This window comes from Schistocerca americana, chromosome 5, assembly GCF_021461395.2.
Source record: "Schistocerca americana isolate TAMUIC-IGC-003095 chromosome 5, iqSchAmer2.1, whole genome shotgun sequence".
Taxonomy (NCBI): Eukaryota; Metazoa; Arthropoda; class Insecta; order Orthoptera; family Acrididae; genus Schistocerca; species Schistocerca americana.
The window spans coordinates 171,414,238-171,440,801 of NC_060123.1; positions in this window are offsets into that span (position 1 = coordinate 171,414,238).

The window sequence follows — 26,564 nt, forward strand, 5'->3', positions numbered from 1 at the left end:
CTTGTGTCATACGTCTGCACGCGAGATTTCCAGACTCCTAAACATCCATAGGTCAACTGTTTCCGATGTGACAGTGAGGTGGAAACATGAAGAGACACAGTACAAAACCGTACAGGCCGATCTCGACTGTTGACTGACAGAGACCGCCGACAGTTGAAGAGGGTCGTAATGTGTAATAGGCAGACATCTATCAGACCATCACACCTATTCCAAACTGTATCAGGATCAACTGCAAGTACTATGACAGGGGGGAGGTGAGAAAACTTGGATTTCATGGTCGAGCGGCTGCTCATACGCCACACATCACGCCTGTAAATGCCAAACGACGCCTCGCGTGCTGTAAGGAGCGTAAACATTGGACGATAGAACCGTGGAAAAATATTGTGTGGAGTGATGAATAACGGTATACAATGTGGCGATCCGATTGCAGGGTGCGGATATGGCGAATGCCCGGTGAACGTCATTTCCAGCGTGTGTAGTGCCAACAGTAAAATTCGGAGGCACTGGTATTGTGGTGTGGTCATGTTTTTCATGGAGGGGGCTTGCACCCCTTGTTTTGCGTGGCACTATCACAGCACTGGCCAACACTAATGTTTTCCTGCTTCCCACTGTTTGAGAGCAGTTCGAGGAGGCAATTGCATCTTTCAACACGATCGAGCACCTGTTCATAATGCACGGCCTGTGGCGGAGTGGTTACACGACAGTAACATCCCTGTAATGGACTGGCCTGCACAGAGTCCTAACTTGAATCCTATAGAACACCTTCGGGATGTTTTGAAACGCTAACTTCGTGCCAGGCGTCACCGATAGACACCAATATATTTCCTCAGTGCAGCACTCCGTGAAGGATGGGCTGCCATTCCCCATGAAACCTTCCAGCACCTGATAGAATGTATGCCTGCGAGAGCGGAAGCTGTCATCAAGGCTAAGGGTGGGCCAACACCATACTGAATTCCAGCATTAACGATGGAGGACTCCACGAAATTGTAAGTCATTTTCAGCCAGTTATCCGGATACTTTTGATCATATAGTATAGGGTACAGCCACCGGCCTTACGACGTTAGAAATGAAGTGCTTGCTGTCTGGATTACCGGCTGTGCGAAGCAGAAGTGATTGTGTTGAGACCCAAGTGGCACCCTATCCCATTACGTCGCGATGCTCCAGACGTTGTGGCATTGTCAGTGTGCCTACCTGACTTGTTGCAGACGGACTCAAGCTACTTGACGTGGCTGTATTACCCTACACCGCTGAGCGATCAAATTTTTTGTCCTCTCGGGCGCTAGTCGCTTGGATCCGTTAAGACCCTGCACGTCGTTAAGCAGGCCCTAGATGCTCGCAACACAGTCGTGGGATCCCGACCAACGCTAGAAGCGATGTCGTGGGACGACGTACCACAGTCGTGAATGGCTACATTCCTGCCATTGTCGAATGCCGGCAAGTGCTACTTGGCGTTCCTCCTCCTCACAAACATCCAGCATCGCAGTATGAATTCTTAATGAGAAATTCGCCACATATTCATTCTTTGTTCACACATCAACAGCAGGTTTGCGTCGCCACAATATGTCATGCAGGCATGTTGCTATAGTGACTTTTCCTGTAGCAATGGAATGTCACCCTTGATTGTAAAGATAAATGCTGTAGCCAGAACACTACTCTCGGGTAGAGCGCCGCACTCGAATGGACTTCGGAATTTCAGTTTAAAGTAAAGCACCATCATGATACGGACAGTTGGGATCAGTGATCAGGTCCGCATCGTTATGTGCGTGCAGAAGGCTTGTCACTCAGGGAAGTTGTCGCCCGTGTACATCGGACTCAAGCTGACATGATGTGGGCGCAGATCCGTTCCAGCTGATAGGCTCTGCTGAGGACTTCACACTGCACAGGCCGCACACGTTCGACAGGCTCACAGCATGATCGATGTCGACGATTTTTGTGTCAAGGGAACGGTGAGCTGAGTGCTCTAAAATAGAATTCGGCTTTCGACGTGGCTATAACTCATAAAACTGTGAGGAGCCAGTTGCGTGATACGAGTTTCCATTCACGACCACCATGGCGAGCACTACGTCATACACACCACCACGTTCTCTATTACAAATGGGCGAGAAATCACGGCGAATGGACGCCGCAGTATTGGTGTCGAGTGTTACTTACGAACGAAATACCGATTTGTTTGCGTCGTGATAATCGAAGACAATTAAGTATCTGCTTTAGTCAGTTGGCTTTGTGAAAGTTAAAGGCATCTGAGGGGCAGTTCTGACATTAAAGTTGATAATGGAAGCAATACTGAAGAAAAATCAAGACACGATCATAGAATTTGTCGACCTGGAGAAAACGTTCGACAATGTAAAATGGTGCAAGATAATGGAAATCCTGAGAAGAATCAGGGCAAGCTATAAGAGAAGACGGGTAATATACAATATATAAGAGAAACTCTAAGGAACAATAAGACCAAAAACGAATTGCGCGAATTAGAAAGGGTGTAAGGCAGGGAAGTAGTCTTTCGCCGTTACTGTTCAATCTATGAGGTGAAAGGATGTAAATGATAAGATTCCCTGATGACATTGCCATCTGAAGTGGAAGTGAGGAAAAATTACAGAGTCTGTTGAATGGAATGAAGTCTGATGAATACACAATGCGGACTGAGAGTAAATCGAAGAGAGACGAAAGTAATCAGAAGTAGCAGAAGTGAGAACAGCGACATCAGGATGTGTGATTACGAAGTAGATGAAGTTAAGAAATTCTGCTAAGTCGGTACCAAAATATACCATGACGAATGGAGCAAGGAGGACATAAAGAGCATACTGGGATTGGCAAAACGGCATTCTTGGCCAAGAGAAGTGTACTAGTATCAAAGACAGGTCTTAATTTGAGGAAGAAATTTCCGGGAATGTACGATTGGAGCATAGCATTGTATGGTAATGAAACATGGATTGTGCGGAAGCCGGAACAAAAGAGAAGCGAAGCCTTTGAAAAGTGGCATGAGGAGGTTCTCGGGAGAATCTACGAGGAAAAGAACATATGGAAAACATTGACAAGAAGAAGGGAGAGGTTCGTGGGACATCTGTTAAGACGTCAGAGAATAACTTCCATATCCTAGAGGGAGGTGTAGAGGGCAAAAACTGTAGAAGAAGACAGAGATTGGAATACATCCAGCAGAGGATTGAGACATAGGTTGCAGCTGCTACTCTGATCTAGAGATTTGTAACGAATAGAAATTCGTGGTGGGCCAACTCAAACTATTTAGGAGGCTGATGACTAAAAAAAATCATAGACAACGTGTTTGGAGACACACTGATAACACTGAATACCTTCAACAGTGTCCCACACATTTGCACGAAGGCGGTGGTGAAGAGATGTTCTGGGGTGGCATTACATGATCCACACTGCATCTGTCATGGTTGTTGAGGGTAATGTCATTTGCTTTATGGTACAGGGACGAGGTTTTGAACCAACATTTTGGTGACAATTTAATTTTGGCGGATGACAACTCGATTGCTCATCGTGCTGTTCTCGTGGGCACTTTCCTTCGGTGTGCTAGATGACCAGAATGGAGTGGCTTGCTTGTTCCCAGTCCATACATCCAATGGAGCATTTGTCGGATCGACCGAAACGAGATCTTTTTGGATAACGGGAACGACTACGTACTCAGCGCAACTTAACACATACTCGCCGTTAGAGAACGGGACAACTTAATGACATCGATGGTATGCCACGACTGATTCAAGCCTGTATACGAGCAATACGTATTGACATTGCTCGAGTGTGCTGTGAAAAATTCCCCATGTGAAACAGACGATTTGGTCGTTACACTTTTTTTTTTAATTTGGTGATGTCACATTGCAAATGATTATACACACGTGCCTCTGTGCCAGTTTTTGTTTTCTGTACGACGAATTTATAAATTTGGGGGGGGGGGGGTGATGCAAGAATTTTGTTGATCTAAGTATACAGAATGTAAATGGCGATACTTGTAACTTTAGATGTGTTGTGTACTCCATGCCAATTTGTTGCTGCATCCCTCATTCATTGCGTTGCAGTATAAAGACCAGCACTGTATTTGAAAAGAGGAACATAACTGTCCTTTAGCCAGCCGTTGTGTACTCCCTGACTTGAGAGAGCAACATTTCAGATGCACAATCCTCTCCCGCGACAGTATCGCTGCCAGACCGACAGCGTCACAGCGAAGTATGAGGAGGGGAGGGGGTGGGGGGGGGGTCGTGGGTGGGAGGAAGAGGGGCGAGGAGGCTTGAGTGCTGGACAGCGAGTTTGGGCCACTGGTTGACTGCCCGTCCCCTGAGAACGTCCTTCGGGTATGAGCCGATTGCGACCTCCCTCAACATAACATCTTGTACTTGGGCCAAGGAGCTAGGTAACCGACAAGGACGTCGTACGAGTTTTAGTCCGACGAGTATCTGTTTGTCATCAATACTGAAACAGTTATTAGTATTTCGTAGGTATTGAAGCTGAGACTGTGTACTGCAATGTATTGCCTTGTTCTCGCGGTCTGCCCTTCAAAGAGTGATTTGATCAGCTCTCTTCACTGTTGTATCCTGTGCAAGCCTCTTCATCCCTGCATAACTACATCTATTCTTGATGCTTCAGGAAGTATCGTGATGCCTCATCCCTTCGTTTAGGCTAGTAGTGCCATAAATGTTTTTGCTTCCCGGTGCGCTTAAAAACTTTGTCATTAGTTACTCAATCTGCCCATCTAATTTTCAGCGTTCTTCTTCAGCACTGCATTTTCATTCTCTTCTGTATGAACTGTATAGCGACTACTTTCACTTTCGTACAAGACTCGCTCCACACGAATAACTCCAGAAACGAGACGCCATCATTTAAATTTATATCCAGTCTGACGCGTTTCTCTTTTCCAGAAATGCATTTGTTGCTACAGACATTTTATATCATTCCTACTTCGGCCATTCTCTCTTAGCTGCCAAATAGAATAACGTCCAATAATTTTAGTCTCATTTCTTGATCTAATTGTCTCACCAGCATTTAATTTTAGTACACTGCATTACCACCCCTTTACTGTTGACATTTATCTTGCAACCTCTTTTTCAAGACATTACCCATTTCTTTAAACTGGTCTTCCAATTTCTTTGCCGTCTCAGAGAGAATTACAGTGTGTTTTTAGCTCTTTTATTTTCACAAGTCCGTCTTTATCACATTGTTTTCTTTACACTTTGTGACCGGTTTTGGCTTATCGTCATCTTCAGATCTGAAGATGGCGATAAGCCGAAACCGGTCATAAAGTGTAAAGAAACCTAAGTGATCAAGACGGACTTGTAAAAATAAATGTGCTAAAAATAAAATTATCGGGGACTCATATACACCCGGCCGGTGTGACCGAGCGGTTCTAGGCACTGCAGTCTGGCACCGCGCGACCGCTACGGCCGCACCTTCGAATACTACCTCGGGCATGGATGTGTGTGATGTCCTTAGGTTAGTCAGGTTTAAGTAGTTCTAAGTTCTAGGAGACTGATGGCCTCAGATGTTAAGTCCCATGGTGCTCAGAGCCATTTTGAACTCATATACAGACTTTGCCTTGTGATAAGCGAATACCAAGGACTACATTTGTTCTCCCAGAACTGTAATTCCTTTCAAAATTTCTACTTGATTTCCTTCAAAGCTTGATCAGTGTCTACACTTACCAATACTATAAACATAGATTTGCCCTTCCTCCATTCTACTAAAAGAGAGCACTCTGCTGTCTTGGACACACCATAATGATCAACATGTCGTGCGGCGAATTTTTGGATCTGACGATAGTGTATGATGGCTAAAACGGGTTACCGAAAATATAATAAAAATTGCAGTCTAGACTGTTTTTCTGTCAGTCTTCTGAGGTATCTCGTAGAGGTAGTACTGGCTGACGCATCACTACATTTCTGTGGAACCCACTTGATCATTCCCGAGGATGGCATTTATGGGTTTTCACATTATTCTGTTAATAATTCGTGCCAATATTTTGCAACCGTAACTCATTAAACAGTTGCTTCAGTTACAGAACTGTCAGCACCTGCTTCCTTTGGAACAAATTGCAGATGTAAGCTTTGCAGAGCAATTTTTGATAGTGGAGAAATTTCATTGTAATATCGTTTTCCTACTTTCCTAATGCTATCAAAAACATTTAATAACTAATACTCCATGTGTCTGTAACAATATATCCTAGTCAACAGTGTATTTCAGTGAGAATTAGTATAATCTCGTTGACAGTTTATGGGGCGCTATTGTAGCGATTAATCTGCACGCACTGTAGCGGCGTTCTCGTTGCGATTCGGGGGGTTCTGCCGCGCGGGTGGAAACAATACGCTTGTGCAGCGCACGTTATTGTGGTCCGGTGGGAGGGCGCTGGCCAGAGCTTCGACCGCCGGGACAACAAAGGTGTATCGCGGGGGCGGTAATAGCATCTTGTGTGCGCCGCGCTGCGCCGCGCCTGTGCCTAGGCAGCGCGCAACGCGGCCGTGTGTGCGGGCAGCCGATTGATCAGGCCTGCAGCCTAGTGCGCACCGACGCCTCTAGAGTGAAATAATTATAGCCTATGGCGGCGTTGCCAGCCTGCCGGCTGACGAGTGACGTGGCTGGATTTGGCCGCTGCAGGTACGCCGGTGCCCGTGCACTGCACCCTGCTTGTTGCATCTCATCCGTCTCGTGACGTAGCATTCCCATTTCCCCTCTTTGCTACTATGCAGAGTTTGTGGGAAATAGTGCCTCATTATCATTCCAAATAGTGGGCTTATCTGCAAAGCTACTTCAGTTTTCAAGTAGCACCGGAAGTAGTAGAGGGAGGCGCAGGGGTGGGGGAGTGGGTCGTGGGCCAGTTCCTACACCCAGGAACGTAGTAATTGCTTAGAGATGTAGTAGAGAGAAAGCCGCATTGCTACTCTTCTGCGTACAGCGGTCGTTAAAAATAGCCATTGAACTTGAAACCGTGCCAAATGTGAAATCTGTTCTGTAATACGGATTTTAGTGGGAAAAAAGCTGTTGATACTCATCGCGAGGTTTTTGCCCTGTTCGAAGCGTATGTGGTGAGTGAAGGTGCTGAGCTCAGTGATGCCGTTTGGTTTAGAGTGGGAGAATGAATGTTCATGATAGAAGTATTTATGTACCGGGTGATCAAAAAGTCAGTATAAATTTGAAAACCACGGAATAATGTAGATAGAGAGGTAAAAATTGACACACATGCTTGGAATGACATGGGGTTTTATTAGAACAAAAAAAAAAACCATATTGCTAGATGGGTGAAAGATCTCTTGCGCGCGTCGTTTGGTGATGATCGTGTGTGCTCAGCTGCCACTTTCGTCGTGCTTGGCCTCCCAGGTCCCCAGACCTCAGTCCGTGCGATTATTGACTTTGGGGTTACCTGAAGTCGCAAGTGTATCGTGATCGACCGACATCTCTAGAGATGCTGAAAGACAACATCCGACGCCAATGCCTCACCATAACTCCGTACATGCTTTACAGTGCTGTTCAAAACATTATTCCTCGAGTACAGCTATTGTTGTAGAATGATTGTGGCCATATTGAGCATTTCCTGTAAAGAACATCATCTTTGCTTTGTCTTACTTTGTTATGCTAATTATTGCTTTTCTGATCAGATGAAGCGCCACCTGTCGGACATTTTTTGAACTTTTGAATTTTTTTGGTTCCAATAAAACCCCATGTCATTCCAAGCATGTGTGTCAATTTGTACCTATCTATCTACATTATTCCGTGATTTATTCAGTTTTCGAATTTATACTGACCTTTTGATCACCCGGTATATGCAGTTAGCACTGATCTGGTACTGATACAGACAATTATTGAAAAAAATCGTAGAAATTCGAGTTTCACGATAATTCAACACTAAGTGCAATTTTCCACTGATCAATCGGCGTGCTTTCTATGAGATCGTCAGTAAAGAATAAGGGTAGCCCAAATTTTGTGGGCGTTCGCTTCCAAAATTTCGTGTGAGAAGCTTGTCGACAGTATCTTTGTCGTAAGGATGTGGAAGGTGAGGGCGCGTGCGTGCGCGCGCGCGTGTGTGTGTGTTTTGTCCTTAGCGCAAGTTAGTTTAAGTTAGATTAAGTAGTGTGTAAGCCTAGGGACCGATGAACTCAGCAATTTGGTCCCATAGGAACTTTCCATAAATTTCCAATTTCCGAACTCTGTCAACCAGAAAGGTTATCGCTACTGGTTTTAGGGATACTAAATGAATCTTCTTTGTGAATTTATTGAACATGGTGGACAATCAAATATGAAGGCATTAAGGAAATACAGAAGGGCCATTCAAAACGAGCGACGTCTGCTCTTGACTACTGCTATGCCTTTACCCGATAATGCTGTACCACGCATGAGAAGTGTTGCATCAATTCAAGTGGGACGTTCTGAACGTTCACCCTACAGTCTTCCTCCTCCTAATGCACATGTACGTGGCTAGAGTCTGACGATGAACATGCAGACGCTGTCACTGGTTGGCGGCAACTTTAGCCGGCAGAATTTTAAGCGGCAGGAATTTGTCAACACATTAAACGATTTCAAAAATAGTGACTATGTGCATAATTAATACAGCGCTGTCGCTTAAAGATTTTTCTAGTTACTTTTACTGTTCCACTACTTTACCTATAGCCTATCGGAGGCACGAAAGAATGCAGTGAGCTTGGCGTCTCCTTCCGAGGGACTGATCAACATCTGCACAGACACAAGCACTCATTCCATAACACGGTGCAGAGATGTGTGGGACTTAACCCATGACACCGTAGCAAATCTGGGATTTCACGCCAGTAGCTCTTCTCCCTCTATCGGCTAAATATGGGAAACTGAAATTTCTGAGTACCATTTCTTCGCGTCGAACATTACCGCCCTCCGTTAGCGAAGCTGGAAGGTTTGGGCGCTGACCTGGCTTCAGTGTGTCGATGAGCAATAAGTATTTCGTTTATGATAAATCAAGTATCTGCCTTTATATCTGATTGTTTAATAACTTGGTATATCTATGTGCAAGTGATTCAAGCTTTAGTTACGGTGAATAATCAGGCAACAAAGCAATCACGATAAATTAGTGAAGATGCACGTGGGTGCTTCTTGTTCAAAACGAGACGAAAGACAATGGCTTAGAGCAGTGCCGATTAGAGAAGAACTGATTGCCCTCTTCGCAATAAGTAGTAAGTTCCGTTAAAGCCCTTTTTATACTAGCGACTTTCTTGTCTTAACTGACTACCCGTGGCAAGAGAGAGTACCACACCACCGTGGTATTTTATTTCTGTCTGAGTCTCATCTGTCAAGAGTGGGCCCATTTCCCAAAAGGTATCGATCCGACGCAAAAAAAGCACCCAACAAGGATGTGCGAAATTTGCACGAAATCACAAAGTACGAAGTGGAACGACGAGGAAATGGGCGGGGTGTAAACTGGTTTTACTCTGAGGTGAGAGAAGGCGCGGGATACCTCCTAACAACGTTCGGACCTCCTTTTCCCGTCATAGTGCAGCAAAGCGACTTGGCATGGACTCAACAATTCGTTGGAAGGCCCTTGCAGAAATACTGACCCATGCTGCCTCTATACCGTTCCATAATTGCTCAAGTGTTGCCGGTGCAGGATTTTGTGCACGAACTGACCTCCGGAGTACGTCCCATAAATGTTCGATAGGATTCATGTCGGGCGATCTGGATGGCCAAATCATTCGCTCGAATTGGGCACTAAGTTCTACAGACCAGTCGCAAATTCCATCGTTGTTCGTGAACATGAAGTTCATGAATGGCTACAAATGATCAATGATTAGTTCAGTTGTACAAGAGAAGACAGTCCATTCCATGTGAACACAGCCCACACTATTACAGAGCCACCGAGCCACGCTAGGGTCCGTAGCTTCGTGGGGACTGTGCCGCCATCAGACCCTACCATCGGCTCTTACCAATTGAAATCTGGACTCCTCTTTCCAGGCCACGGTTTTCCACTCGTATAGAGCCCATCCGAGCCCAGAAGAAGCTGTACAGGTGGTGTCGTGCTGGTAGCGAAGGCAATTCGCGTCGGTCGTCTGCCGCTATAGCTCATTAACGTCAAATTTCGCCGCACTGTCCTAACGGCTACGTTCGTGGTACGTCGCACATTTATTTCTGCGGTTATTTCACGCAGTTCTCAACGTCTGTTTTCACTGACGTCTCTACTCAAACGCCGCCACTTTTAGCCGCTGGTGAAGTGCGGGCCATCGTCCACTGCATTGTCCGTGGTGAGGGGTAATGCCTGAATTTTGGTATCCTCGACACTATGGATCTCCCCCTAACTCCCTGACGATTTCCCAAAGGGAGTGTCCCATGCTTCTAGCACCAACTACCATTCCGCCTTGAGTGTCTGTTAATTCTCTTCTGCGGCCATAATTACCGTCGGAAACCTTTTCACATAAATCACCTGAGTACAAAGGACAGCTCCGGCAATGCACTGCCCTCTTATACCCTGTGTACGCGATACTAGCGATCTCTGTCTGTGTATATAGGTACCTCATGGCTGTCACCTCAGTGTACATCTACCACAACGGTTTTAAAAATACCGCACCGTGCTAAACTAATAATGTTTAGAGTTGTAATTTTTTTCCTATTAGAGTTTTTTGTTGACAATATCTACTTTTCGGCGTCGTGTTATTATAAGGGGTGACCAAAAAGTTCCTGTTTGAAGGCTTTGCTGCAGCTTATTTGCAGCTTAGCGCGACCCCGATGCTAATACTGTGTGTAGACAAGGGATAGTGTTGCATTAGCCTGTTTCCGATGTGCGTGTGCTAAAAGCGAAAACGAGAACTATGGCGACGTTATTACCAAATACGTCCAAACAGGACCAAAGTGCCGTTATTCTTTTCGAGGCTGCCGAAGGGCAAACAGTAGTAGATATCCATCGGAGAATGTGTAAGGGGCAGCACGTCTGTCGACAACTACCGTTATGGAATGTTGCGCCTAGGAGTGCTGCGGCTTCGTGGTATCGCACGCCCACCGTATCGCAAATATCGTAACGAAGTAGTTGCGCCATCTCAAGTGGAACACATTCGAACACCCGCCCAGTAGTCCTGATCTTTTTCCCGGCGATCATCACTCCTTCGGTCACGCGAAAAAGGCCTTGAAGGATCGATGATCGCTGTCGGTCGAGGATGTGCAGCAGGCAGCACGTGATTCACACGGAAGGACACGGTGTTTTACGAAACAAGTATCTTCAGCCTGGTGCGTTGATGGGATGATTGCCTCAGTGCTCACGGAAATTTTGCCTGATTGGCACACCGATTGTGGACTATACGATCTCCGAACGTAAACCTTTTGATCGCCCCCTTATACATTCCTTCTGAAGAAGTCACATCTGAAGACGCCCAAGATGATCTGTTATTGGTTATGTGTAAATATTTATATTTTGAAGTAATGGTTACTTCAACAAGAACAGTATCGTGTGATAAAAATCAGCCTGTAGCTACATGACAGCTATTCGCATGCGGCTTTTATTGCGACTGTCTCGCGCATGACGCTGCCCCGTTTAGCACGCGTCATTTCCAACCGCTTGGTCACCGCTTTCTTCAATGTAAATGGTACGGCAAGATGTTAATTGCTTGTTTCTACCAGGTGCTGTTACAGAGTGGAAAGGTACAGAAATAGTCTGAAGGCGGTTCGATGAACGTTGTGCCACATACTTAAGTGTGATGATTCAGAGATAAACCGCTTTCAGCTGTATATGAACTTCACGACGAGTTTCGTGATACCAGATCACATCTTCAGGCGTGCATCTACAAGATACGAAACGTACAATCGATATTACGATAAAGAAAAGATAAAGCAACATGAAATACACGTCAGTAACACATTTAAGCCCTGATACCGGAAGGAGCGGGACTCAACCTTCTCAAAATACTGTTGACCCAAAAATGCAGGGCGTCACAATACATATTGACCAATTGAGCAAGTGGCACGTGATAAGCGCGTTTACCTACAGCGTAAAGAGCAAAATAAGAAAACAAGAAAAGATAAAATGCCCATGGTTAGGAAAACTCACTCCGTACCAGGAAGCGGTGGACAGCAACCCCCAACCGCCTCGCTGTGAAGCGCTACACTGCTAGTCACGGGAAGAAATTGCTAAAACCAAATAGACCAGACGCAAGAGCATGTAACAACAAACCCACGATCAAAACCAAGCAGTCTAACAACTACGACATATGTCCTTGAAAGCTAATCAAAGTTAGAGAGAGTATTGTCATGTCTTAACTCCACCCGACTGTGACGGGTGTGTTTGGGGTATAGCTTTAGACTCTGCATAATTTCAGTCTCTTCAAGAATGTTTAACGTCTGTATTTTCATTCTCTGTTTAATACTTTTAAATTATTAGCGACACACGTTGCGGATTGGCCAGGATCAGGTAAGCGGCTGCTTAGGGTAGAAAGCGAAATCCTCAGACTCTGGTGTTCTCGGAACCTAATACCAAACCGTGTGCCAGTCTGCCCCCATGTACCTGGCAGGACAATTTTCGCAACTGATGCAATATACACCAGTGGCATCGCAGTTTCCATAAGCTACCTTCTCTATGTACAGGTCTTCGGCCGAGATTCTGTGGGATAAAGAACGCTAGCTTTATCTTTTTTGTCCTTAGTTTTTTTCCTACTTTCTGCGAAATTGTGCCAAATTTCGTATCCTATGGTAGCCACTAAACTCGTCTTCCCCGTCGTCCAACCTCAGTAGTGTGATTCCGTTACTGTTTGATACCTGCCTGTGCGTATGGGGGAAAATCCTCGTCTTCCTTTTCGGAAGCAGACGGAACAAAATCGCTTCAGCTACACGTGCAGACGACTCCTTGGGCAGACAGCTGCTCCGCACCTCCTCAGACGAGCAGATGAGCGCCGCCTTGAGCAGATGAGCTGGGGACTTAGAAATACTTCGAGCTGAGTCACACTTAGCCGCAGACGCAGGTTGTTGGCGCGAAACCAGTGATTGGTTATACTGCCACTTCGGCCTCCACCTGCAGATTAACACGGTGAGGTCTAGCCGCGAAAGTGAGGTGAACTGTAGGTACAACCAAACCACTTTCACTATGTTTCAATAAGTTTCAAGCTTCACTCTGAAGACTTGATTCCAGAGTTCTATGATCAGCGTGGTTTCAACTCCAGCCACAAGGGCCAACGCATATCCTTCTATAGCGTTGTCTATCTTCTAATACTTCTATTAACATTGCAGTAATCACGATATGACCTTGCGAATATTATTGTTTTGTACTGGGACATAATTATTAGAATCAGATCCCCGACCTTTCATCCAAGTTAATAGCTTGGTATTGTCAATCTTTGTCATGTGTTTTAATGCGCATTTTAATGTATTAAACTGAATTAATAGTAATTCCCGTTTAATTTTTTATCTTACCAATTCGCTTTTCGTTATTTGGAGGGGCTACGATTTGTTTATATCAGATCACAGGGCCACAATTTACATGTACTACACAACTTACGTTAGCATCTTAAAACAAAGACATCTGAGGAAGTAATACACCACTTGATTTATATGTTCGCTGTAATATAGTTAAAATATTTTTCAGTTAATTATTGCTTATTAGTAATTACTCGTATTTTTAAAAAAAACTTTTGAATCATAGCTGCTTAATGATGATCTGCCAATTTGCAGACACACACAACTGCAATAATTTTCATGTTTTACTTTATATTTCATTAAATATACAAATTCGTAGTTTAAATGTATTATTACACTGTAATTACGTATTTTGTATGTACCAGGTTACCATTTTGTAAAATACAAAGAAATTTTATACCTTTTCAAGGAAAAGTTTAAAATATCTAGGCATTTTATGTTTCGAAGAAAAAGTGCTAAATTAAAATTAAATGAGACAACTTGTCAATACCTTCTAGGCATTCTATACAGCACATGGAATTGACCCTTTGCCAACAACATATACTTGTCGAAACACCGCTACACTTGTAATAATACGGGAGTGTGCACCATTACTGCCTCCACTAGCTGTGCATGTCACATCAACGTGACGGTGCTGCACACTGGCAGGGGCCTTAAGTTCGAGTTTTCCGCTCGTTTGAAAAGTGGTGGTGGTGGTGGTGGTGGTGGTGGTGGTGGTGGTGGTGGTGAAAGTGCTCGATCTATAATAAACTATGCCTTTAGCGCCACAGTTAGTACAAATAATGTACTAAAATGTGTGGAATTGTAAAACAGATTTAAAAGGATGAAACAATATAAATAATTAACACGTTTCGGAACTACAGCGGCATCTTGTGGTAGGACCAGTGACTTGATCGCAGAGGAGTGGTCGATTGTAGAGCAGTATCGTAGGGCCCACATAACACGAACTTCAGGAAAAGACGCAATGGGGACTGAAATTATTCTCTTCGTGAGATATTGTTTTGAGGGTATTTATTTTCATGTTTAATATCTGTAGTAGACTAACTCGTTTGATAAGAATTACCCATGGTGAAAAAATGGAACGAGATTGTTACTGATCTGCAAAGAGCAGAAGAGGGGGCAGGGGAAACTCAGACAAGACGAAGCCGGCACACTCATTTTGTAAGTGCCGTAATGGCACTATGCGGCATACTAGAATCGCCATGAATTACATCAATATACACTTTTTACCTCCTACAGCTCCCTCTAGTTACCATGAAAGTTATTCCTGGTGTCTTAACAGATGTTTTATCATTCTGTCCCTTCTCCTTGTCAGTGTTTCCATTATATTCCTTTCCTCTCCAATTTTGCGCAGAACCTCCTCATTCCTTACCTTATCAGTCCACCTAATTTTCAACGTTATTCTGTACCGCCGCATCTCAAATGATTCGATTCTCTTCTGTTCCAGTTTTCCCTCAGTCCATGTTTCAGTGCCATACAATGGTTAGTACACTTAATCTTCTATGCGAACCTCAATTCTGATAGATTCTCACTGTTATCATTTCTGCTACTTCTCACTATTTTCGTCTTTCTTCGATTTGCTCTCAACCCATACACTGTACTCAGTAGACTGTTTAAGCCATTCAATAGCTCCTGTAATCGTTTTTCTCTTCCCACAGGATAGCAATGTCATCAGCAAATCTTATCATTGATATACTTTCGTCTTGAATTTTAATCCCTCTCTTGAATCTTTCTCTTATTTCCGTCATTGCTTCTTCGATTTATAGGTTGAACAGTAGGGACGAAAGACTACATCCCCGTCTTACACACTTTTAAACACAGCTCTTCGTTTCTTGTCTTAGACTTTTACTGTTTCCCTTAGTTCTTGTACGCACCGTATATTACCCGTTTTTTCCCTATAACTTACCCCGTATTAATGCTAGTGAGTGAAAAACATGCGAGATATAGTGTAGTTTCTGAGGCTGAATCGCGAATGGTTTAATATGACATACTCCTGCGGTGGGAATATCTTATATGTTCACGCTATTTCTGAGTCACTTCTCAGCGTCAAAAAATTAGTAGGTGGTTTCAGCAGCGTCCAAATAATATTGCCGCCTCATCGATCAGTGGAACTCCTTGATACCATGAGTATGCCATAGGTACACCGTTGGATAGTTGAGATTACAGCACGAACGGCTCCAATAACTGTATCCTCCATAATAGACTGCGTCAGTTTTCATTTTAAGTCTAGTTTAGTCCTATTACAGCAATATGAGTTTCAAAGGCACAAACTAGGAAGCCCAGATATAAAGCTACTATCTATTTGTGGCTAGAGAGGGGCAAAACTAATCCAACTAACTCCCATACGTTATCTTGCACAACGACGAAGAACAGAAGTAATAGACGCATACTATTCCTGACGGTAAGTATCCGCCGTTACACATGCATTATTTCACTGTCGATTAGATGGAGTGACATTACATATTGAACGCTCGCCAGTTCAGTGCGAGACCGACAACATTCTATCTGGTATGTTACGGAAAATCGTCTCTCCACCGTGTGGGATGTATAAGCCTACTTCGAAGGTGAAAAGTTTTCTAATCACACGTTTCAGACCTGACATTACTTGGGGTCTTACACATTCACATAACTGGTATAGACCAGTCGCGAGACACGTTGGTGGTCGCCGATGACAGGAAACAAGAGCTTCGAAAGCATAAGAGGCGATAGATTCCTGTTTCCACTAGGATGCAGTACAGTTCGGTGATATCTCTGAATGAGACATTGTTTATGCAACATTATGTGGAACTCCTTGTACGTCATTGCACATCACAAATGATACGCGGAACAGCTAAAACGTTATGTTCATCCAATTTTTTAAAGACAACATTTCAACAGAAAAATGTCCCCTGCGAACAGTTCACCTCTGAATTTCTACCAAATTACACCAGAAACCATTCCATTCTTGCGAACCATTGGTTCAAATGTGCGTGAAATCTTATGGGACTTAACTGCTAAGGTCGTCAGTCCCTAAGCTTACACACTAATTAACCTAAATTATCCTAAGGACAAACACACACACACACACACACACACACACACACACACACACACACACACACCCTGCCCGAGGGAGGACTCGAACCCTCGCCGGGACCAGCCGCACAGTCCGTGACTGCAGCCCCCCCTTAGACCGCTCGGCTGATCCCGCGCGGCGAACCATTGGTACCCGTATTCTAGCTGTGGGGTTCATAAACCCAATCCCACACGGCTCTCACGTTGTGGCGAGCCTAGTTCAACACGGGGTTGCCCGCAAGACTAGTGGAGCTACAGGAACTCGTTCTTCCGAACAAGAAGTCGATGCCGTGTGTGGAGAGTCTCTCCTGGGCGTTGTGAGTTACGGATTGTCGTCGACTATGATGTGTCCACACGGTTCGCGATGCTTCTTGCGTTTTCTGCCTTGGCATATTCCGACAGATTATCAGTATACTGTTCCTGGTTTTTACAATGAGAAAAACTATTTTACAAGTCAGAATGCATTAGCACTGTGCAGCGGAATGTACGCTGATTTTAAATTTCCTGACAGATTAGGACTGTGTGCTGCACGGGCACTCGAATGAGGAACCTCTTTTTTTCGGGCAACGATAGCTATCCAGGCCAGAGTCACGACGCGAACTCACAGCCCTGTTTACGCCAGTACCTCCCTCTCTCTTCGCTTCAGCTCTCCTGTATTCGAGACCTATCCAAAAAGTAACAGACCGTCTGAAATGAAAAAAATCAGCTAAAAGGAAAAAGCAAATTTTATTACTTACATTTACATTCTAAAGGTACACGTTATAGCTGGTTTTCTACATAATCTTCATTGAATTGAGGCACAAGTTTGTCAATACCGTCTGCGTAGAAATCTGCCGCCTGCGATTGCAACCACTGGTTTATACCGGCATGCATTACGGCGTCAGTATCAAAGCGTTGGGCAGCGAACTGTGTCTTCATTACTGGGAAGAGGTGTGGTGGTCGCTTGGCGCCAAATGAGGGCTGTATGGTGGATGATCAAACACTTCCCATCCAAAGCCCCGTAGGAGCTTTCAGTACGATAGTCCGAGTATGGACAGGAAGTGAAAAAGAAAAAAAAAAAATTGCGCTAAGTTTAGCTCGACACTTAATTCGTGTCGCCCGCCTTTGTCAGTGCTTGACAAAGACTCTTTGAGTCAACTGTTGTGCTAAGTGCATGAAAAGCAACGAGAATCAGTCCCTTAAATTCCCAAAACACAGTAGCCATGATGTTCTTTTGCTTACAACGTTTGCAAACACTTCTTTGGTTTCTCGGGAAAATTTGCTTGTTTCCATTCCACCAACTGCCGTTTTGTTTCACAGTTGACATGCTTCACCCAAGTCTCGTCCCCAGTTAAGATACGATCGATAAGTTTATCATTTTTCTCGTAATCTTCGAGGAATGTCAGTGTTGCAGCCAATCTGTTTTTTGTTGTCTTCTGTTAGGATTTTGGGAACCAACCCAGCACAAAATTTGTGATAACCAAGCCTCTCCGCCGTAGTTTCATGCACCAAACTCCGTGAAATTTGGCGAAAATGTTGCAATTTTCCATTATCGTGAAACGACAATTTTCAAGAATTTTGTCGTTCAATTTCATCACTAGTTCGTCAGCACAAGACTAGTTCTACCACTGTGGTCCTCATCGATAACACTGGTTCGGCCATTTCTGAAATTAACGTGCCATTACTTCACTCGGTTTTCACTCATTATTCGTTTTCCATACACATCACAAAGGTGTAATAAATTTCAATTGGTTTGCAGCTTTTTTTGGCAACGTACATGTAATCACAGAACGCACTACAGAAATGGAGGGGTTTTATACTGCAGCCCACATTTTAACGCGTCAGAGAAAGCAAAGTAACAGAGACATAAACCACACGCTACGATCGCTGGATACGTACTGAGTTTAGGAACGTTAAGACACGAAGACGGCGGCTGCACCCCCGGCAACCGCCGCGGTAGACCGAAACGCATGTTTTTTCGGATAGACCTTGTATACGGCGGGATTAGATCTCCTGGAAAAGAGGATACAGCGAAGAAATGGCTTAGCCGCAGCTTAGAGGTTCGTTACCGAAATGAATCATCACTCCGCAGAGGATAGTGCGCTGATTTGAAAACTAACTGAAAGAGTAAAACTATATGCCGTAACGTTGAAGTCTGGAAAGTGTGTGAGAAGTATCGGAGGAAATAAAGCTACGAGGTCGGGTCGCTGAGTCATGCCTAGGTAGCTAAGACGGTAAGTAAAGGCATATTGCCATGCTGTAGACGGTGATCTCTGTTTGCTAGTAATAAGCTATGTAACGGCAACGAGTTGTTGTTCTTCCCTTCATCTATAACAAAAGAAAGTGATCAATACACAGAACAAACTGTTGTCACAGCCAAAGACCGGACACAGCTCGTACTTTACGCTAAATAACAGGTAGGAGGAAGGCTACCCCTTTCTCCAGTTCTTTTCTTCGGCCTGCGTTTAACTTTAACAGTTGTTGTTGTTGTTGTTGTTGTTGTTGTTGTTGTTGTTGTGGTGGTGGTGGTCTTCAGCACAGAGACTGGTTTGATGCAGCTCTGCATGCTACTCTATCCTGTGCAAGCTTCTTCATCTCCCAGTACCTACTGCGACCTACATTCTTCTGAGTCTGCTTGGTGTATTCATCTCTTGGTGTCCCTCTACGAGTTATACCCTCCACACTGCCTTCCAATACTAAATTGGTGATCCCTTGATGCCTCAGAACATGTCCTACCAACCGATCCCTTCTTCTAGTCAAGTTGTGCCACAAACTTCTCTCCCCCCCAATCCTATTCAACACCTCCTCATTAGTTATGTGATCTACCCATCTAATCTTCAGCATTCTTCTGTAGCACCACATTTCGAAAGCTTCTATTCTCTTCTTGTCCAAACTATTTATCGTCCATGTTTCACTTCCATACATGGCTACACTCCATACAAATACTTTCAGAAACGACTTCCTGACACTTAAATCTACACTCGATGTTGACAAATTTCTCTTCTTCAGAAACGCTTTCCTTGCCATTGCCAGTCTACATTTTATATCCTCTCTACTTCGACCATCATCAGTTATTTTGCTCCCCAAATAGCAAAACTCCTTTACTACTTTAAGCGTCTCATTTCCTAATCTAATTGCATCAGTATCACACGAATTAATGCGGTTACGTTCCATTATCCTCGTTTTGCTTTTGTTGATGTTCATCTTATATCCTTCTTTTAGGGCACTGTCCATTCCGTTCAACTGCTCTTCACAGTAACAACTCAATAATCAACTTGTATTCTATACCCGCCACGTTATAAGCGCTGTATTTGTGACGCATATCATCATGCGAGAAGCGGATATTGGCACAGCACAATGTCTGGGAAACTGTGAAAACGACGTGAATGTCAACTAAAAAATTTACATTGTTGTTTCATCCTGTTCGTTATGTTATGAAAGTGCTCTTTCGACCGTATCGCTGTTAACGAAAAATTATGCAAGTGATACTTTGTGTTATAAACTTTAGGCCGATAATTTATTAAAGAGAACAGACTCCTTTAAAGAAACAAGCTGCTGTTATAAGATGCAGTGCAGACCGCCTGACTGCGTGCGTATGCCTGTGCAGGCTGTCAGTTAGCGGCGCCGTACTCGCTGATGGGCAGCAGTCCGGCCGCCGCCCGGCTATAAATACGCGGCGAGTAACCTTTGTTTACAGCGAGGTGTCGCCCGGCACTCAGCCGGGGACCGCGGGCAACGCGGAGGCTGCCGAGCGCCGCGCTGCACAGAACTTGGGTCACTGAGGGCGGCGAGGGAGATGCATTTTGTTTGTCTACGAGAGAAGGGACTTTGTCCTGTCTCTGACCTTACGTAAGGAGCCACTACGCCGTGCTCCCAACTCGCATTGGAAGTCATTGATAGTTCTCCTCCTAAGAATATGTAACGCGCATTGATTCTCCTAGTCCTATACTTAATCTTAATGTCGGCGTGTAGAGTCATGTACATTCCAGTGTATTAGTGGTGCCGAATCATTTCTGACACGTCACTGTGGACGATTGTCGAGAATTCATCGCGGGAAACATCACCAGCTCCTGGTGGCAAGGTCCGCATTTCGTACTACAGGCAAAAAATTACTTTCGTTTGTACGCTGTTCATTACTTGACCCATGGTTCTACACAAAAATACAGTTTTCAGTATTTTTTTATGGTACCCTCGATAAAGTGACATGTCCTGTCGAGCCATCTTCAAATGCACATGAAAACTACAATATTTTGTGCACAGTGCTTTAATCCTTAGTTGTCATTATCCGTGAGATAAACTGTAGGTTAAATTTTCCACATTCCAATGGGACAGATGGCGTAGATGACTCGCGTAATTGGGTGCAGCTGGTGCTACGATTAGTGGTAGTGCAACGCGTTGTGTACGACTTCGTACAAAACTGTAAGGAGAGGTTTATACAGAGCGTTGTAGCAGCTGCAGTCGTAGGAAAGCTGGAGGGGAGCAGAAATGATCAGCGAGCAAAATCCCACTGTAAACAGAAGATTTAATTAACTTGTTTTTCTCCAAGCGCACGAAAACTTATTACAAATAATGCAGCAAGAAAGTGTGTCCAGATTATACAACAGTAATAAGGAGGAAGGTCTCTGAACGAAAGGATGAACGATGGTGTCAGAGCAACGACTAAGTGGCGTCAGGGCATTCGTAGCCCAGATCCACTGGAGTCGTGTCTAAGCAGGCGTGCACCTCCGGGTCCCCCAAAACCTGCACGACTGCTATCGGCATCTGACCAGAACTTGCAATTCCGTTGCCAACTATGAGACGCCTGTGGAGTGGCATTGATACGTGATACCGCACATTATTTATTTACTTATCGTGTGGCAATAGAGACACATAAGAAACAGACAAATCACTGATATAACAAACGTTAATAATTGCAAACCAACATTACTAATATAACAAAGTTTACGGATTACAAACAAACATCAAGTCTATTAATATAATCTATCGACTCTGGAGTTGCGAGCAGGAAGTCGTCGGGGCTACCATTATAGGCTCTTCTGGAACACTCTTCAACAATGTGGCTGATGGTCTGACTTTCACCGCAGTCACACTGAGGGGATGGTATTTTACCCCATTTGTACAGGGAGTAAGCAGATCCGCCATGACGAGTTCTAATCCTATTTAGAGTGGACCACGTTTTGCGTGGTAGGTCAAAACCAGGTGGCTTTTGTGTGATGCAAGGCATGTTATGATTTTGCCATGCGTTCCATTTTTCAGACCATGCGTTTGTGATACTGAAACCTTCTCGTACGCAGTTCCTTGCTGTTCTTGTTGGCGGGTTCCTATCTCGAAGCCTATTAGTGTTTGCGGCCTCAATGTCTTGGTGGATTGGCAGGCTTCGATTTCCCATGATGTTTTTGTATTCACGTACAAGGGCGTCAGTACGTCGCAGGTGTGGCGGCGGGATGTGGCTTAATATTGGGAGCCAACTTACATCGGACACACAGATTAGACACCTTAGGAGGTGGAGTGTTGATTGCAGCCGACAAAAATACCGTCTCTACTGAGGTCGAATTTGAGTGTACTGTGAATTTATCTGGATGCGGTGTGAATTATGGCAAATCGCCACTATGAGGGGTTTAAGGATACCGATGTGATACCAGTAAGGCGTTCTTGACAACATGGTGGTCATCTCCCGTTCGGAGAAAAACCATTTCCAGTCAGGGAGACTTCCAATGAACTGAATAATGTAACATGGAAGAGAGTAAAACATTAGTTGCATTGTTGTAGTAATATAGCGTCTAGTTATTGTGAATGGACATAGTTTTCCTTATGTAGTTAAGTATAGATACTGAGTGCCAGACCACCAGTTGCAAAAATACCAGGTGGTACTTCCAACATAGAATGGCACTGGAAATGTTTACTTCTGGGTTGTTCCTGGGATATGTTGCACTGGCTGTAGCAAATATATTCAACACCCATTGAACGAATGCATAGTTTAATATTTGCACAGTAACAATAAGCATTACTCATCCTGATATCGTGTCCTGGCACAGGACAGAGGGAAATTACGGCGTTTGTGGTCAGTCTGCAATTTCCGCTCTGTGAGGAGCAAATGCATGAAGACAAATTCCCAGTGAAGGGAGGCGGATGACTTGGATCAGCGCCACGCACTGCCACAGGGCGTCTAGGAGAGATGCAGATTCTGGGACTCGGTAGATTGCTTGCAGCAGGAGACTTGCGGAATTCAGGAGTCTGATTAACATTTTTCATTTGCCATCAGACTAACTACTACTCTGGAGGCTAATTCGAAGCATTATAAAAAGCAAAGGGGTCAGTTAGTGGCACAGCAGAAGTCAGTGTCTGAAGCCACGGGGACAGGTGCTAGCAGAAACAGCGAACACTGGCAGCACTCAAGTACGAACTTCAGAGCAACACAGCAAGTGAGGAAAACAGACTTGTCGGAGCTTACCGAGGCTGGCCACGAGCGACACGGAGTCTGCGCCTCAGCGGTCTGACTCAGAACTCACTCTGAATGTAGAATCATGGGGTTTTAAGGAATCCTGGCGGCGCACCATTTCTCCCTTCCTGTAATCTACCCACCAATCCACCGGCACTTGACAATCTTCGGCTAGTGTGGCGAGTCGTTCTGCACATCCAGGGTGCCTCTGGCGAATCACATTTAGATTCCTCCCCTACTCCCACTAGGTAGGTAGGAAAGCTTCTGAATTTTGCATTAACAGACTCTGAGCTGAAAGATAAATGTCACAGCCACTCTTCTTACGGCCAGCAACAACAGTGTTTTACGTCACTTGGCCCCACCCTAAGCCCTTCTGCGGCTGGGGCTGCTGTAGTAGCACTGTAACCTGTGTAAACCCACTGACGTTGCAGTTCTCAGGAACAAGTATCGAGCTCGCTGCCTCTGCTAAGACGTGCCTTTTCATGGCCATCTTCTACAGCGACGCCTTACGACAGCGTCTAGGCGGTGGATGGAGTTATCAGTTAATTCTCTGAAGTGAAACTTCTCTCCTGGGACAGCTGTCCAGAGCGTCTGCAATTTGCACGGTTCTAGTGTTACCATTTTTCTCCAGTAACCTAAACGGTACCTCTTTTGCCTGCTCTCTGCATTATGTCTCTGATTTCTTACATTGGAGTGCCCTTGATGGCTCTAAATATCCTTAAGGTGGGGAGGGTGGGGGGGGGGGGGGGGGGGGTAGGACGTCAAACGGGCCGACTTGGAGCAGTAGAGGCACCACAGGACATTTTAATTTCCACTGTTTATACTTTTACAAATAAATTCATAAAACTTTGTCAGCATGACCAGGAAGAATTCAGAATTCACACTCATAGCAGTGGAAGTTCGAAAACATAACTAAATAATTTTCTTCACATGTAAAATTTCATCATTTTTTCACTTATTAATGGCAGGATTTGTTGCTATAGGTACACTTTTCTTCATAAGTAAGAGAGATGGTTCGATGAATTTTGCACAGCATACAAACCATATTTAAAGGTGTATAAAACTCTAGAATTTTCCAAATCTATTTGAAACTGTGGTAAAAATTGAGGTAATTAACTATAAAATTTGTTTTTTATAAACATGAAGTTTAAAATATAACAGCTCATTTTTTCATAAATTAAATAAATTCTAGAGTTTCATACACCTGTAAGTATGGTATGTATGCTGTGCAAAATTCATCGAAGAATCTCTCTAAGTTATGAAGAAAAGTGTACCTATAGCAACAAATGCAGCCATAAGCAAGTGAAAAAATGGTGAAATTTCACATGCAAAAAATTATTTTGTTATGTTTTCGAACTTCCACTGAAATGAGTGTGAATCCTGAATCCTTCCTGGTGATGCTGACAAAGTTTTATGACTTTATTTGTAAAAGTATAGACACTGGAAATTAAAATGTCCTGTGATCAATCAAAACTAGACATTATTGTCTTAATGGGAATTCCGCGATCGTTCATTAAATAAAATATGGCGTTTCATTCTTCGATCGCTATTCTTTATTTTCAATTACCGGCTTCGGGCTAGCTGCCCATCTTCAGATCATATATTGCAGTTATAGAGTAACTTGTCCGTACAGAGCAATGACAGTGAACCGATTGTTCTGTACGGACAAGTTACTCTGTAACTGCAATATATGATCTGAAGATGGGCAGCTAGCCCGAAACGGGTAATTGAAGATAAAGAATAGCGATCGAAGACTGAAACGCCATATTTTATGTCCTGTGATGCCTCTCCTGCTTCAAGTCGGTCCGTTTGACGTCCTACCCCCCTTAAGCGTAACAACGTACAAGCCATTATATCGTCAACATATGACGTAATTAAATAACGAGACTTCAGGTTTAGTTTCTAGCAGAAGTTAATGATCGTAGTGTTATTTAACATCCGTAGGTCTTGTAGGAAAAAAGTGAAGGTTATTACCGTTTCTGCCCCCTGCTCCCTTCTAAGGGAGTAAAGTGCCCATCATCTAGCTTTATATCGCCAAATGTTTTAGTGTCATCGTTTGTTGGTAGATGTCGCCTGAGATTCAGGTGACGATGATAAAATCGCTCTCGACGTCGACGCCTCTTCACATGATGACCCACGCCAACTGCCTATGCCCTTTCCATGGGGTCACTGCGGCTACATGCCTATCATGTCGACCGATGCTTTCTTTTTATATGTTTCGGCGCTTTATGAGTGCCTGACAGGAAAGCAAATTTTTTCGTGAATCCCAGCTGACTAGGATCTTCGTCTGAAACACTTTTTACTGGCGTCAGTTCGTACGCCGTTCTCCTGTTAACAGCGGGCCTAATGAATTCTAGAAAACATTTCCCTGTGTACCTCTTCTTGTTCTTGCTACAGAAACTTTGTGGTTTTAAAATTTTGGAAAACTGTGTACTCAGAAGATTGTATCTGCCATAGAACCACGAGTCTGGAGGCATGCCAGTAGTTATTGGCACGACGAATAGCGACTCCTGTAGCGCATCCTGTTCGAAAGTACTGAGCTCGTGACTCACGCTCGTAAACAGGAGGAAAGCGAGCAAGTGGCGGAACACGTACTTACTATACGTTTTTTATTTGTTCAGCCGATCTGCTGAAGAATGGGCGCTGGAGGTGGTTTTCCATTCCTGTCACGTGTGTGCACGTTATTTCTCCGTCAAATATGATTTGCACTGACGCACATGACACTACTTTTATGAGTAGTACCAGAATGTGCGAGCAATTAGGTATTGATTCATTTTATTGAATTACGTAATAGTTTTATATAGGTGCAAATGATTTTCTACTACCGAGAATAATATCTGTCCGTCTACCATAACAAAATCTCCTTACGTTGCAAGACCTTGAAAAGACTTGTTTCGAGCTTAGAATCGAACCTGTGTGTACTGCTCGACGCGGGCGGTCGTCCTAAGCATTGGAATATGTGAATACGCCTCCATATCAAATTCCAGTTTGCAATGAACTTACGTTTCCTCCTATGATTTTCGAATGCAGCCACTATAGGGTCTCTCACGAGGTATATAGGAACAGCACCACTGGAAGATAGAATGTGTTGCAAAATTTTGGCGTGCCGTGTCGTAGGGAAGTATATTGATACCATCGTTTCATTATACTGAATTTAACAACGTGCATTGAAAGCTGCTGGCGAAGAGTATTGCAGAGAGAGAAAATGAATGTTGTGCTATTATAGATACAAGCAGTAAACGTCAGCTGTAACAGCTCATATCAGCTACCTAGGGCTTAAAAGTAGTAGTGACCTTGTATGGGACAAATAAGGGGCGGTTGTTGTCTTCGGACATCACACAGGGAACGCCATGGAGCAACGACACGCCGAAGTACTTACTGAGTACGCTACTGTAGGCAGGGTACAAACAACTTGGCATAGAATTAATTACTATGCTGCGAAAGATTTTTGTTTGTACATTGTGTGTGTGAAATTCTAATGAGAATAGGCACTTAAGTTTTCCGCGTTAGAACTGAATCTAAAAATGTCTGCTTCGAAATTATAAAACTGTGATCGAACCAGTTGCACCTCCGTGTACGCTGGCAGGTTCTGGAGGGCAGCAGACAACTGTTACGGATTTCATTGGAGGGCAAAGTTAACCAGCGGTCGACTGTAGCATTCCGTAGATGCTCGGGAAGACCACGGCTCAGACAGCTCGCTCGTACCGCTATTCTTAGACTGCCGTCGTCATTCATG